General features: G+C 38.1%; 1 protein-coding gene across 1 annotated transcript in view; it reads left to right on the top strand.

The window, feature by feature from the left end:
• The window catches only part of ADRA1D (adrenoceptor alpha 1D), a 176,611-nt gene that overhangs the window by 119,326 nt on the left and 40,319 nt on the right, over positions 1–16,966 (top strand). The gene's annotated exons all lie outside the window — the stretch shown is intronic.

The following is a 16,966-nucleotide window of genomic DNA, read 5'->3' as shown; positions in this document are numbered from 1 at the left end:
AAATATTTATATGCAAGTAGACTGACGCTGTCCTACAGATCGAGCGCGGGCTATCTTAATATATTACAATCAAATATCCTTTTAGAATAAGAGCCGGAGGGTTTATCTGTGAACTCTCGGTAATTGAACAGACTGCAGGAAGTTAGGAACCTTTGTATTTGACACCTAGAGGGAGATTTATCAAAGTGTTTTGAAAACACTTCAGGGAGTTTAAAAAAAAAATATTGTTTTGGAGTTTTTAAAGTGTTTTAAAAGTTGTCGGAAAAGTTTCACCATTCCGACAGATTCTTTCACATCTAAAATACAACCCCACTTTCTAAAAATACGGAGGTAGCTGTATCAAAATGTTTCTGATAGTATCGCACCTTTTTGGTGTTTTTGGTGCAATGTGTTAATGATTTTTTTATATGTTGACTCTAACCACCATTTTTCAATTCACACCCTGTCTTTATTAATGCATCAGATTTTTACATTTTTTATCACTTTTTAAATAAGAAAAGTATTCTGTTACACTTTCTGTTTTTACATTTGTCAGTATTTTATGAAAGTAGCGTTTGTTCAATGCATCAGATTTTTTACATTTTTTTTATCACTTTTTAAATAAGAAAAGTATTCTGTTACACTTTCTGTTTTTAAATTTGTCAGTATTTTATGAAATTAGAGTTTGTTCAAAAAGGTATTTAGACATAGAAACTGGGGACTTTTTATACATTTTGTTAACTGTTTAATAAATATCAACTGATTAGAGACCAATTACACTTTTCAGAAAGCTTTGGTAAATCAACCCAATTGTGCAAATATTCTGTAAAAATTCTGAATTGTTTACTATGCCAAGATAAATAAATAAATTAAATTAAAAAAATAACAACTAACTTCACTAACATTATGCCTGTGGTGGGGTGACAGGGGCTATGAAGGGATAACAGTAGCTGTAGTGGGGTGACAGGGGCTGTAATGTGGTGACAAGGGCTATAACATACTGGCATGACAGGAGTGGTATTGGGGTGACAGGGGATATACTTGGGTGACAGGGGCTGTAGTAAGTTGACAGACAGGGCAGACTGCTTGGAGGGGCCTCACACCTGGTGGCATACAGAGCAAGCCGCTGGGCCCCCTCCCTGTGTCAGAACCTCGGTAATGGACATAGGACCTGACATGTTTGTCTGCCCTATGGCGAGTTAGGCTACTGGGAGGCCCCAATCAGTGCCAGGCCTTAGGCGTAATTAGAGATGCCGCCTCTGACCGTGACCTTGATGGCCTTGTGGCAAATCCGGCCCTGGCAAAAGCATGTATGTACAGCACTTCATAGTGAAATGTAGCTCATAGAGATTCCAAACACCATGACCACTTCAAATCACCGAATTAGTTATGGTGTCATGAGTAACCATTTAATACACTATACATGTAGTAATGGCTATATTTAGCTTTGGTACATAGTATGGTATTTTACCTTTCGATTGAGATTCTTCATGAAGAATTTACTTTATCGAACCCATATTATACTTGATACAACCATTCCTTTTCCTTTACTGGGACATTTTATGAGCTTTGTTTAATCGGAATCTAAACTGAGAGCTATCTGATTGAAAATGAGGATGAGTGATAGTTCAAGCATTGTCAGCAGGATTACAGGGATAATACTACATTATCATATATGGACAGTGCCAAGTAGATGGTCAATTTGTCTCATTGAGAGGTTTAACATTTGCCAGAAGAATAATGTAATCTCCACACTAACAGTAATAAAGACACCCACCTTTGTCACTGTTTTCCAGTTTACTTAATATATGCTAAGTGTCCATGTCACAGTGAATGTTAATTACAGAAAAAATATGGGTTGGTATAAATGTTACAATATTTATGTATTCACAGAGAACTTTAACCCCTTAAGGACCAGACTTCTGGAATAAAAGGGAATCATGACGTGTCACACACGTCATGTGTCCTTAAGGGGTTAAACACTATACCATTGCCAATATGTAGTTAATTTGATATCTTTCCAAACTAGCATTTACTGCCCTGACAATTTAAAATGTTATTTAAAAAAACTAAATGCCTACCTACCTCCCTGCTGGGTTAAATTTACTTAAGACTGCAACATAGTTAGTATTATACCGAGAGTCAATATAATTCTTAAAGAAACTTTACATTACATTTTTTTCATGGAAGTTTGCATCGAAACTTAAAATTTTTCCTGAAATTATTATTTAATTTTTTTGATTGGTATAAAACATCAGTTAATTATTACATATAGTATTTTTGTTAATTGTATAACAGAAAGAAAAGTCAATAAATAAGAGATCGTGTTGGAGACCTAAAGGTTAGCATGAATTTGTTGTAAGATCAATAATCTATTTTTTTTAATATAAATTTATGTGTAAATGGGATTTGATTTATTTTATGCTCATATAAAAGTATGACATTGTTTATATATTACAAATTTTGTTTTGGGGGGGCATTAGTACCACATCTAAACCTAATATATGCTATAGGTCAAACAAACTAGATTTAGGTTAGAAGACGATCTAGTGAACAGTCTTTCAAAAATGCTTCGAACATGTTGTGAGAATTCCTTTGTTTTCAAAAGGTCACTCAAATGAAAGCAACATGGACAAGATGGATGTCTACGTATGGTAAAATATGAGAGAGGCAGCAAAGGCTTTGTAGTAAAGAAAGTAAATTAGAAGCAGGAGCGGTAAAATGAAAACCTTACCATCAGGTTCGCAATATGTTTGGTGTCATTTCGGGATATGCTCACTGAATGCATATAAATGTTTAGCAAATTTACTAATTGCCTGAAAAATGGAATTCTTTACAGAACATAAATGCAGTGTTGTATTCTTTATACCACACACACAAGGTACTTTTTTAGACTTGTGCATAATGGAAACGTGTGGTTCGGCCAAATTACTTTGTCTGAAAATAAAACAAATAAAATAAATAGTTCAGGTAGTCCGATAGGCGTCGATATGACAGTTGGCTCATCTGAATATCATCTGTGCAAAATATTCAGGAAAAGGATTCGGACGCACAAAAAAGGCATGCAAATAGGCCAATCAGTGTACTAAAAAATATAAATATTATTTATATATTTTGGAGCACACTGGTAGGTGCATTTTCACACCATTTGGTTAACAGGTCAATGATAAAAATTAACAAATAGAGGAATGAAGAGGATGCACTGTATAAAAATCCACATGCATATATTGCGTATATTAGGTATATAACTTATAAATATAGATTTTATCACTACTCCTCTTTTTTACCACCATTATTCACTTCTCTTGATCTGTGAATATGGCTCTCCTCTAATGATCCAACGTGTCTTTTTTGGGCACCATGGACAGAACTGATGTGACATTATACAGACAGAATTATGACTGGGCTAGTTTTTTGGGAAGCTGGGCAAATTAGTTATTTGCTACCAGAAGATATGCTTGCAATGAATGTAATTCTTGTGGAACCAGAACTCACAATGTGATGTGATCCAACTGTTTTATATTCTACATGATGGCCATGATTGGACTGGTGGCAGTCGCGCACCAAGGATGCCTGAGCCAGGCTATGAACAGAATATGTTTGAAAAAAATAAATAAATGCCTTTAGCTTTGGAATAAATAAGGGGAGCATCGTGGTCTGCACTGATATCGGGTGCAAATCACTTTAAGAGCTCCCTCTCTATCTGATACTCAGTCAGTGACCTAGAGCACTGGCTGATGCAAGTGAGCTCTTGAAGTGACCTGCCCTGTATAGAGTTGTTGACCACAAATCTCCCTCAAGTACGTGATTCAAAACAGGGCCAAGCAGAGAGATCTTTGGTTTCCCTGCCTGCTCTAAAAGGTCATCCTAGGCGTATTGCCAATGCCATATTTTCCTGCCTACATTTTAATATGATTTTGCTAAAACTTGGAGCTTAGTGAATAATTCTGTATATGATATTTTTTTTTTACACATTCTTATCTGTGATTTCTATAAATGTCAACACCAACAAGTTGTTTTGTTATGTTTTTTATGCATGTCCTGTTATAAAGGCTTTCTGCCATCAGATGCCAACTTTCCCACACAATACCTAAATCAGAGTTTGTCATTAGTGGATTATAACGATTTACAAAAGAAAAAACACTTATTGAATTACTTACAGTGAGCGCACTGTTATATATACTGGATCCATCCCACTCCTCCATTACTCCAGCTTTTTATTACAAATAAATTCTATATATTCACAATGGATTAGCTGGTGACTTCTAGTTCCAAAGGCAAACGCAACAATGTTCTTAATATTTGGAAACCTTCCTATACTCAGACTTTTCATAATGTAAAATTAGCTTTCAAGCCTGGTCGAATCATTTGCGAACACAACTCCTACTGTACACCAAATGATTGTTTCAGTACCCTACTGAGCAAATGTTAACACTTCACCATCCAAGTACACCAGGGAAGTACCGTTGCTGATTAATACGCTGTACTTATTGATTCAGTATTTTACTTTGTTCTGTAGGTCAATGAATGCTTGGCCTGAGCATGTGGCTTTGTAACCTTTAAAAAGCAAAATGTATGTAACAATTGAATGGTAAATGGTTTCTGTATGTTCCTTTGTACTCACAGATAAAGACAAACTAAATAAAATAAGTCAATAAATCTGTGTTGTAAGTACAATGTTAAACACTTTGGAAATTGCAAAAGCAATCGCGTATATTGTAATTAACATGAGTAATTATTGATTTGACTATGTTTACCTCATGAATCACGATTGTTTGGGTGACTTTCACTGCAGACAATTTTCTTTTTCCTGTAGTATTTAATTGTTGTCAATTTATAGTTTACAATAATTGTTGTTTAGAATGTTGTAGACCTTAAAGGAGCACTATAGGGTCAGGAACACAAATGTGTATTCCTGACCCTATTGTGTTAAACTAACACTCTTCTGACCCCCCTTGCCTCCCTTAAAGCTAGTTAAAACTCACCTTATTTCCAGTGCCACGTGGGTCTGTCGGTGCTGGCTCTGTCCACGATCTGCCTCCTTGGCTGACATCATCAGAATTGACGATCTTAGCCTATTACAGTGCTTTCCGAGAGATTGATTGAATTAGTGCCTCTCTACTGGAAAGTTCAGCATCTCCATGCCTCTAGGTCTGTCTGAGTGACAGCCCCTAGAGGTGTCCCTAGGAAGCATTGTAAATACCTTTTCTCTGAAAATAAGCAGTAGTTAATCCGGTGCCTATAGTGTCCCCTTAATAAAGATTCCACAGCAATCATTACTTCTACCTGATATAATGTAAATGTCTTCATTACACCAGATCCCTCCTCCTATGGAGAGCGTACATTCTAGAAAACAGATTGAAACAGACTCATGTCATCTTAGTCTAATGAGCGAGACACATTTGGCATTCCTATTCAGGCTTCTCCTCATTATATTATCTTGGAGAGCCTCTTGTTTCTAATGCCGTCTTGACTAATGGGGGTGAAGCAAGAAGATGAGAGTGAAAAATTTGACATTTTACTTCCACAAATAATTGCCTTTCATAAGAGCTGACCTCATATCTTATCATAGTATTAATGTCTGCAGACTGTCGTAGGTATGAGTTAATTCGCTGTCAGTCACACAGTACTGAAGCCAGTTTTATTCCATTTGTCATGTCAAACAGTGGCTGCGATGGAGACTGAGATTTAATTAATGAGCGCCACAGAATACGCCAAGAGATATCATGTGTGCGTTACATAAAGTCATGGTGCTTTGAATCATTTGCAACCCTCTCAGACATCAATTCCCAGCACTATTTTTCAGAATAAAGCAATAAAACCAACACTATAGCCAGAAGACTCTCTCTCTCTATATATTTTTTATTTATTTATATATATATATATTCCTAATGAAAGTCCTATGATGGACTGAAACGTCGATTTGCTGTAACCCGTGTGTTATGAATAAAGACGAATAATTTTCTACAAAAAGCCCAGCGTGTGCCTTTCTTCGTGGATATACATATATATATATATGTTTTTTGTTTTTTTTAATATATTATTATTATTTTTTTTTTATTATTTTTTTTTACAAATAATATGACAAATGGAGCTGTCAATAAAGGGCATGGAAGCAGTTTTATAGTGACGGTCCACCTGCCAGTCCATCTTCCATTGTGAATATACAGACATTCATGGAAATAAAGAGGGACACTTTAATTTTAGGGGTGTGAGTGGGGGTGTGGTCAGGGTAGAGGCTGTTCTGAGAACCTTTAGGTGACTTGCTAATAACAATTTATACAACTAAAATTTAATTTAGTGAAATGAAATACTGTATACTGATTTCTAAATACATTTATTGTAGTTTAAAGACACATTACTGTGAGTATTATTACTGTGGAGCTCTGTTATACACTCAGAGACACCAACACTATGAAACTCCCATAAAAGAGGGACAAAGGGGTTTGTGCCAAAAATAGGGACTGTACCTTCTAAATAGGAACACTTGGGTGGGATGGATAGATATATTAGATTTTATATATTTTTTAATATGATTGCAAAAATGAGCATTATACATTGTTGCTAAACGCTGTGATTACACTGAATTAAGTTATGTGTGATTCTGCAAAGTGTATTGTTTAATGGAGGTAAGAGGATACAATTTACTACGATCAGTCTAGTTTCAGCTAGTTCTATTAATATGTTTGAATTGTTTAATATGTTTGAATTGAATTGTAGAGCTCTGTGGCAGCTTTTTCTTCTAATAGCCCTGTCTCCGCTGGGACCTCTGGAAGCAGTTAGAGTATTTATGGAATATGAGCTTATACTAACGATGTTCTATCATGTCTTTAATCTGGGATTTGTGTTGAACTTTCTTGTTTATCATTCTTGTTGTGGTTTTAGTAACATCCTTGGGTCAGGGGTGTCACATTGTGTAGACATCAGGAAATGAAATAGTGACTTGCTTGAATAAAAAGACATCTATTCATTCATTAAGGTTTCATGAGTTGGGCAAACTGGTAGATTTGGGGTAATAACTCATTTCAGCAGCATAGGCTTGTCTCACCACACAACGTGACCTCCCACTGCATGCTTTTATTTTGATCTTTAACTTTCATTTACTGCTTGTCAGTGGGCTGTGCATTGACAGCTTTGGTTGGCTAGTTGAAAACACATGTGCAAAAAACAAGAAGGGCCAACAGATGTTGGCCCTGTGTGTGGGAGTACCTTGGCAGACCATAAGCCTAACATGTGGAGTGAGGTTTCAATAGTTGAGTAGAAATTGCATAACATTCGTGCCCATTTCCTCTTTCTCGTGGTGCACTGGTGCACTGGTGGAACTGAGCAGTGGAATAGGCAAATAATGTATTACAGCAGAGAAGTTGGCAAACCTACCAGCCCAAGACCATTACACACTAGAGACTAAGAAACTCTCTATCCCTTACATACTATACCACATCTTCCCCCAATATATTATGGCATCCTTTACCCATAATGATTGAACGTAACCCTCTCCAATGTGCTTATAGATAGGGATCGTAGGGGATGGTAAAAGAGGGGTACAGGCAATGGGGAGTGGTTATGTTAGGGGACATTATCAATTGATTTCAACAATTTTCGCATGCCATATCCACTCTAAAGCACAAACAAGACATCCAGTCACATACTAAAAGAAAAGAGCTTCTGTTTAGAATGTGATTAAAGGGACACTATCATCACCAAAAACAACTTTAGCTTAATGAAGCAGTTTTGGTGTATAGATCATGCCCCTGCAGTCTCACTGCTCAATTATCTGCCATTTAGAAGTTAAATCACCTTTGGTTCTGATTATGCAGACCTGGCCACACCTCCCCTGGCTGTGACTGACACTGCCTGCATGGAATTTTATTTTCATTTTCAATCAGGCATTAACTTGCTTTAGAAAATTTAAAGGGAAAATCCAGTGCCAGAAAAACAATCCATTTTCCTGGCACTGCAGGTCCCCTCTCCCTCCCACCCCCCCAATCCCCGGTCACTGAATGGGTGAAAACCCCTTCAGTGACTTACCAGAGGCAGCGACATGTCCCATGTCGCTGCTTCTTCCTCCGCCACCGCTCCTCCTCTGCATTACGTCGGCCGGTGGGCGAGAATGATCCCGCCCACCGACTGTGGAGACCTAGTGTGCGTGCGCGGCAATGCCGCGCATGCGCATTAGAGCTCCCCATAGGAAAGCATTGAAAATGGGGAATTGAGCGACGATGGAGGTCCTCACACAGCGTGAGGATGTCCAGCGACGCTCTAGCACAGGTTTTCTGTGCTATGAAGGAGGAAGTTCCCTCTAGTGGCTGTCTAGTAGACAGCCACTAGAGGTGGAGTTAACCCTGCAAGGTGATTATTGCTGTTTTTTAAAAATCTGCAATAATTACACTTGCAGGGTTAAGAGTAGTGGGAGTTGGCACCCAGACCACTCCAATGAGCAGTAGTGGTCTGGGTGCCTGGAGTGTCCCTTTAATTTTCTGCTCTATAAATTGAACATTAATCACAAACATGAGGCTCCTGTAGGGTTTATAACTTTAGCTTAATGAAGCAGTTTTGGTGTATAGATCATGCCCCTGCAGTCTCACTGCTCAATTATCTGCCATTTAGAAGTTAAATCACCTTTGGTTCTGATTATGCAGACCTGGCCACACCTCCCCTGGCTGTGACTGACACTGCCTGCATGGAATTTTATTTTCATTTTCAATCAGGCATTAACTTGCTTTAGAAAATTTAAAGGGAAAATCCAGTGCCAGAAAAACAATCCATTTTCCTGGCACTGCAGGTCCCCTCTCCCTCCCACCCCCCCAATCCCCGGTCACTGAATGGGTGAAAACCCCTTCAGTGACTTACCAGAGGCAGCGACATGTCCCATGTCGCTGCTTCTTCCTCCGCCACCGCTCCTCCTCTGCATTACGTCGGCCGGTGGGCGAGAATGATCCCGCCCACCGACTGTGGAGACCTAGTGTGCGTGCGCGGCAATGCCGCGCATGCGCATTAGAGCTCCCCATAGGAAAGCATTGAAAATGGGGAATTGAGCGACGATGGAGGTCCTCACACAGCGTGAGGATGTCCAGCGACGCTCTAGCACAGGTTTTCTGTGCTATGAAGGAGGAAGTTCCCTCTAGTGGCTGTCTAGTAGACAGCCACTAGAGGTGGAGTTAACCCTGCAAGGTGATTATTGCTGTTTTTTAAAAATCTGCAATAATTACACTTGCAGGGTTAAGAGTAGTGGGAGTTGGCACCCAGACCACTCCAATGAGCAGTAGTGGTCTGGGTGCCTGGAGTGTCCCTTTAATTTTCTGCTCTATAAATTGAACATTAATCACAAACATGAGGCTCCTGTAGGGTTTATAAGGCTATTAACAGAGCAGGATATAAGAAATTCTAAATTAGACAGAATGTGCAATAAAGGAAGTTTAAAATTTTGACCTCTCTTCACAGGAAGTGTTTAGGAAGGCTGTGCAAGTCACATGAACAGAGGTGTGACAAATTTTCACTAAAAACAAAAACATACAAACATTCCTGCAAAAATAATTTTAGAAGAAAATCCTAAATTTGCCTATTTGTGAATGATTTGAATGCATAAACAAGATTCCCAGAAATCATACAAAACCCAATGGCAAGTGTCATTATGCTGTAATTTTAATTTCTGTTATTTGAGATTGTGATTTCTGCAAAAATTACCAGTTATCTCTGCCTGTGGGAGTTTCTGCAGGGCTAGCATAACAAAATGTACTTACCACATCTGTAAAAGCCAGCCTCCATGTGTGACGGACCGCCTGACACCCCATCTGGGTACCTCTGCCAATGCTTCCTAGTTGTCGCCAAGTACCATGAGCACCGGACACCATAAGCACTGTAGACCCTTAGCCGCCTCAGCTTGGCTGGGGTCTCACCGTACCTTCCCACCCTGGATCAAACTCCTAGTTCCAGCTCCCAGAGGAAGACCTCTCCTCCAAGAGAGTATAGCAGGTATAGCTGTGTAGCTCTTACAAGAGCTAGTGATTATAGCAATCCAAATAACAATCCCAAAAGCAGGGATTATAGCTGGTATAGCTTCCCCCTACAAGCCCGAGACGAGGCTGTGTGGAGGGTAAACTGGAACTCGTTTATTGGCAGCCACAACTGGCCTTATATGCAGGGGCACTCCCCCTTGGACCTGAGAGAAGACTACAGTAAAAACATACACACGATTACATTGGCTCTCAGGTCCAGGACACTCCCACATAAAACAAGATAATCCCTCCTCTGTGCCTTGGAGATAATTGAGTCAAGGACTATACAAAACTCAATTATCTCCAGGCACAGAAAAAAAACATACATTTTTATAAAACCCCCAAAATACCTTTAAACACACAAACCCCCCACAAAAGTTACATCCCCAATCTGGGTGACCAACATATCCAAAAATCCCCCAGATCGGTTCAGGGATTCAGGAATTTCCTAGAAGTTATAATTTGGCCGAGATTATGGTCCCATGCCGAAAATAGTTCCATATAATCGCGGCTAAGTGCTGCTGGGTACCGACCTGGAACCGCAAAGTCTTCATGCCAAAAATAATAGTAATATCATTGAAAAGTCCTTATTTAGGAATTATGTCGACACATCCCTGCGTAGTTTTTGCTTAATTAATCCTTTTTCTGTCTTGTCTATGCCATACGTATACTTTTGTATTGCAGTTATCTATAAGGGTGTGAGTTTTTTCCTGCTGCAGAGATGCTAATAGGTTTTATGAGCTGGAAGATTATTGGTTATCACATAGAAAGACGTGCGTGATTCATAAGTCAAACAGGGCTTCCGGGTGACAAGTATTTTGTGTTTTGAAAATTGCTCAGGTCATAGCATGAAGCGAGCAAATATTAAAGGTTTCTGTTAAAATTATGTTGTATTTGAGATACAATAGAATACATAGCTTGATAATAAAATGCATCTACAATGTAATCGCTTTCATTTTTATCAGTTAAAGGGGTTAAAGTTTTACATATCTACATTTTTTTTCATCTTTGCTGTTTCGATTAACCCCTTAATGAATGCCAGTTTTTTTTGTGAATTTAGAACCTGACATTTAATACCGTCATACTGTCACTAAATGACTAGCTTATTGCATAATTACAGATACTTATGACTGCCATTATTGTGATTGGGCCATTATGGAGTTAACATTTTGTGGAAATAACAGAACTTCCGCCGTATAAAATAAGAAATTTAAAAGAAAAAAATAGATCTAAATGGTAGGTGGCCATAAAAAAAGAAGGAAAGAAAACATGGTCTGTTTATTTTTCCATGTCTTGTCAAAACCTTGTTTTCAAAATCTTGTTATATCTGTTTCCATTTACTATGATCGTGTTTACAACATGCTGCATAGTTTTTTTTTTTTTGCAAGAAACAAAAACCTTCCGTTTGCCTACTTCTGCCACCAAGTGGACATTTTGAACATTGCATCACATAAAAATGTCTTAACAGAATGTCTGCCTGACATGGGTACACCTACATTGTTCATTTCTTCACAGCAGGAGGTGTGAAAAAAGTGATTGTGCTTGATTTATTAGACTGAGCTGTCACTGATTGCAGTTTCATTCTTTCTTTCCTGGTTTTCCTTCTATCAGAAATACATTGCAGAAGTGTATTTTTCAATTACTTTTCAAACCTGATCATGTTTCATCTGCTAAATATTTTAAATTAAATAAGAAATATGGCTCCAATTTTACTTGTTACCTTAAACTAGTTGTACATTGAAAGTACTGGAGTGTGTGACATTTACGTTCACTCAAATCTTTCCCATCTAATGGCTTCTGGTAGGACATTCAGCAAAGAGGGGCTCTTTCCTTGGGTACCTGGCAATTAAAGGGAAACTATAGTCACCAAAACAACTTTAACTTAGTGCAAAATGACTCTTTAGCAACCATGTATCTCTTATTCTCTTTAACTATTGATTTCCACTCGGGCTTGTTTGTTTTTTTGTGTCGTGATTATTGACCCCTTAAAGACCAGGGCTCAGGTAAATGTCTATCATGTTGCTTCCTGGTTTTGTTAGCTCAATGCATTAATAAAGGAAATATTAAATAATAATAATAATAATAATAATAATAATAATAATAATAATAATATTAATTTATCAGTGCTAATCAAGGAAATGCAATTATTAATGCAATTTGATATTGATGCCATGTTCTAAAGAACATATAATAAGCAAATACTATCAGGGTTATTCACTGAAAAGAGAATTCAAGGTCAATTGAATGTACATTTCAAATTTAAGGTCAAAACAGAAATATTCTCTAAGTCAGCTATTCTTTTAGTTCATCTACTCCGGTCTTTAATTTGAAATTCGCTTTGAATCTACTTCGAACTCTCACTTTAGTAAATAACGCTGTATACTTTGTATACTTATCGTATACTATTTAGATCAAGTTATTCAAACTTAAAGGGACACTCCACTGCTCAAATACAAAATAAATAAAAATCACTGTTTGGTAGATACACCCCAAATGAAAACATGTGTGCCTTTAATTACGTATTTTTTAATCGGGGACATATCTAAAGTCAGTTTGCAAAACCTGCAGTTCTCTTGTCTGCTGTCTTAGCAAGCCCTCCCTTTCTAACCTCGCCCAGACTTTCTGTGGCTGTCCAATCACAGACTTCCCAATACAGCTCAATGAGAAGTCTTTGTAAGTCTCTGCCTCTTGAGGTCAGCTGCATTGAGCTAACAAAACCAGGAAGTAACATTATCTGCTGTCTGCTTGAAAGCCAAGGGGTGTAAACAGGTTAATTTATAAAAGTGTCAATTTCTATTAAAATCTGCACTTTTTTTGAAAAATGAAATAAAGAGGAAATACTGTTCAGACATAAAGCTTTTCATCAAGCTAAAGTTGTTTAGGGGTCTGGAGTGACCCTTTAAAGCATTGTTGAATTATTTAATTTCTGCTTTTGTGGCCTTAAATGTAAAATTCATTTTGGATTCTCACTGCAGTGAGTAGTCCTGTATGTCTTGTGGTCTTTGCAACTTAATTCCGTACATTAAGTAACTTTTGTATTTTAGAAATACAATAAACATATCATAAAGCAAATATAAACAGACTCTGTGTACTTTCCAGTTGATTTCTGTGTTTTATGAAGCCTAATAATCCACTCCCACCCATCCTCTCTCTCAGACATGTATTCAGCCACTGACAATGGAATTAGAATATATTCTCCTTAACCCCTTCAGTCTTAGTGGAGCATAATGTGTTTATTTTTTTTATTTTTCATAGTGCATGCAGCACAAAAAAAGTTAAATATAGATGTTCTGCTTTGGTTAAAAAAAAAAAAAAAAAAAAAAAAGCAAAACCGTGCATCCTCCTCAAATTACTGTCGGCTTATGTCAAAATTAATTGCAGTGCTAACAACTTGATTGATCAACACCAGGCAAGCTTGCTTTTTTTTTGTTTTGTTTTTGTTAGGTGATTAATATCTTTTTGATACATTTTACTTTATGATTTTTTTCACCAGAATATTACTCACATTTTATGAAACCTGGCCCGATGAAAATATATTCATGTAGAGTCTCTGGGTATGAATTAGGTTCTGACACCTTTGAGATTAGAACAGTATCGATACATCTAGTGCAGTTTCATCACTGAGACCCAGGCAGTTAATATTCTCCCTGCTGTGTTAATATGTATGTTGATTGTCCTATAGTATACTATATTCCCACAGAACCAGGCAAATAAAGTTCCAGTCTGAGGGATTTATTCAGGAATACAGAATAGTGAGTGGTTGATAGCAGTTTAATCTGTTAATATTATTACAGAGAGCAGAGAGCCTGGAAACTGCAGGTACCTGTGGACAATACAATTTCTAGTACAAAAAAACAACCGAGCACTCTATAAAAATCGTGAAGTGTCATTTTATTTAATGTATTGCAGAAAGCAAACAAATGGTAATGTTTCGACTAACGCAGTGGGGCTTTTCAAGCCTCAGTACATCTCCCATCATGCCGACAACATTTTTAGGCAGGCTGTTGGTGGCCTCAGCAGATTATAATTCAGATTACCTCAAATTCCTGGAAATGTATCCAGCAGGACTACAAAATAAATAAGTAAAAATAATTACATTTGTAAACATTTTTCTAGTGCTGTCATACCTCTATTGATCACATTAAAGGGATTCTGTAGAATACTGCAGTGCCCCCCATCCCATGTCGCTAAAGGTTGAAAACCTCTTCAGACACTTACCTGAAACCGAGGGACATCAGGCTACGACCACGCTTCTCCCCTGCAGATGTCCATGTGAAGGGCAATACTGGAGGTCCTCATGCATAGCGTGGTCATCCAGGGCCGTTTAGACGACCAAAAGTCGTCTAAGAACCCGGAAGTCCCTCTAGTGGCTGTCTAGTAGATAAAAACTGCAATAATTACACTTGCAGGGTTAAGGGTAAGGGGAGTTGGCACCCAGACCACTTCAATGGGCTGAAGTGGTCTGGGTGCCTACAGTGTCCCTTTCAATAATGACCAATGTGGCCTTTTAGAGATCAGAACCCTTAGTACATATATCTCATTATGGTTAAAAGGACACTATAGTCATCAAAGCAACTACAGGCTTTTTGCAGTAAACACTGTCTTTTCAGAGAAAATGCAGTGTTTACATTACAGCCTAGGGACAAAGCCAGTGGCCACTCCTCAGACGGCTACTAGAGGTGTTTCCTGGGGCAGTGCTGAACATTGTGACTGACATTCAGTGTCTACACCCTCTGCATGCAGACATTGAACTTTCTCCATAGAGATGCATTGATTCAATGCATCTCTATGATGAGATGCTGACTGGCCAGTGTGGTGTTTAGGTCCTCTGCCGGCCCACCTCCTTTGCTGAGATCATCAGAATTGACAATCCTAGCCTATGGGCCACTATACTGCAAGATCTTAAAGGGACATTACAGATCCATAAAGCATTTTAGCTTGCTGTAATGCGTTCTGTGTGATAAGTGTGCCCTCTTTTTTGCATTTTACAAAAAGTGCAGAATTTAATAGAATTTTACACTTTTATAAATTAATCTTGTTAGACCCATCTGGCTGTCAATCAGACAACTGGAGATGTTACTTCCTGGATTGGTTAGCTCAGTGTAGCTAGACTCAAGAGACAGGCAATTGCTTACAGCACCTACCATACAAAGACTTATCATTGAGCTGCATTGGAAAGTCTGTGATTGGACAGCCACAGAAAGTCTGGGAGGAGTTAGAATGGGAGGGCTTGCAAAGGCAGTAGACTAGAGAATTGCATCTCTTGCAAGCTGTTTTTAGATATAACTCCAATGAAAAAAGATGCAGAATTAAATGCATGTAGGTTTTTATGTTAGGGTATTTCTACTAAACAGTGTTTTTATTTTATTTGTGCAGTAGAGTGTCAGTTCTAATGTCCAACATATGTCTCCTTTCAGAATAGGACTTCTCATAAAACTGTTTTTTTTTTCCTATAAGGAAGTTGTTTCCAGTTATATAAAATATGAAGAAATAAACAGCCAATCGGTAAGAGGTAATTGCATCCTATAACACAGTTGCAATGAACAAAGTTTGCAAAGTAGGACAATGTTTACCAACCTAGTCTCAAAGCACAGCAATAGACCAGGAGTCTCCATCTTCTCAATCTCAGTTTCAGTCTCCTGTATTGTTTATTGGCCAACACTGTAAATTTAATCAATATATTACTTACTTTCTCCATTTTTGAAAATGCATTTTTTTTTGGCAGTAATATAACAATTTAAAAAAAAATTGGTCAGCTCTTTCTGTGGGTTTATCTGGGAAATGATTAAGACCTTGGCAATGTTTGGGCAGATTGACATACTATTACTATATACTTTTAATAGCTGCACTGCCTCAAAATAGCGATAGCATCTTTTTCCTAGAAATGAATGTATTGAAAGTCCATTACTGGTTTGCAAAGCATGCTAAATAGATAGAATAATCTCACTTTCTTACGTATGGAATGTCTTGTCTCTCTATATCTGTGACTCGGAAATTATTCAATTTAACACATAATTAGATAACATTCTGTATTCTCCTACATCAATGCATCACTTCAGTTAGCCAAACATCCATTAAACCAGTGTTAATTTAATTTTTTTTTCTTGTTTTTTTGTATATTTGTTATTGAATTCTTGAATGTAAATCAAATTCTTGAAGGGACACTATAGTCACCCAGACCACTTCAGCTCAATGCAGTGGTCTGGGTTCCAGGTCCCTCAGGTTTTAACCCTTCACATGTAAACATAGCAGTTTCAGAGCAACTGCTATGTTTACATAGCAGGGTTAATCCAACCACTAGTTGCTGTCTTCCTGACAGCCGCTAGAGGCTCTTCTGCGACGCTGGATGCGAAATTCGCATCCAGCGTGCAGAACGTCCATAGGAAAGCATTGAGAAATGCTTTCCTATGGACTGTTTGAATGCGCGTGCAGCACTTGCCACGCATGCGCATTCCACTCCACTCGGGAGCTGATGTTGGAGGGGAAGGAGAGGTCACCAGCACCGGAGAGCCCGGCGCTGGATTAAGGTAAGCTGCTGAAGGGGTTTTAACCCCTTCAGGGCCACGGGAGGGGGACCCTGAGGGTGAGGTTCCCCCAAGGATGACATAGTGTCAGGAAAACAGGTTTGTTTTCCTGACACTATAGTGATCCTTTAATAAGGAAAAGACACATAAGAAAAGGATGCAGGAGTTATTGAATGTGTGTTAAGCAGATATGAGATTTCTTATGAGATATTGAATGTTTCAGATCTTCTACCTTATACCATACTTATTCATAAAGATACTTTATCTTCGTGAATAGCGAGGCAAATGTCACTCAGGAACCTACATTTATTTAGCGGCAAGAATTCTGTTTAGCCATACGTAAGACAGGAAGAAATATATATATATTATTTTGGGGAAAGCACAAAATTAGCCACATACTACATCAGTGTAGTGAGCGCGATAAAACCCAAGGATTAAGAAAAGATTAAGTCGCAAAACACACTAAAA

This window comes from Pelobates fuscus, chromosome 6, assembly GCF_036172605.1.
Source record: "Pelobates fuscus isolate aPelFus1 chromosome 6, aPelFus1.pri, whole genome shotgun sequence".
Classification (NCBI taxonomy): domain Eukaryota; kingdom Metazoa; phylum Chordata; class Amphibia; order Anura; family Pelobatidae; genus Pelobates; species Pelobates fuscus.
The sequence above is the reverse complement of the archived record's forward strand: the minus strand, read 5'-3'. Positions and strand labels throughout refer to the sequence as shown.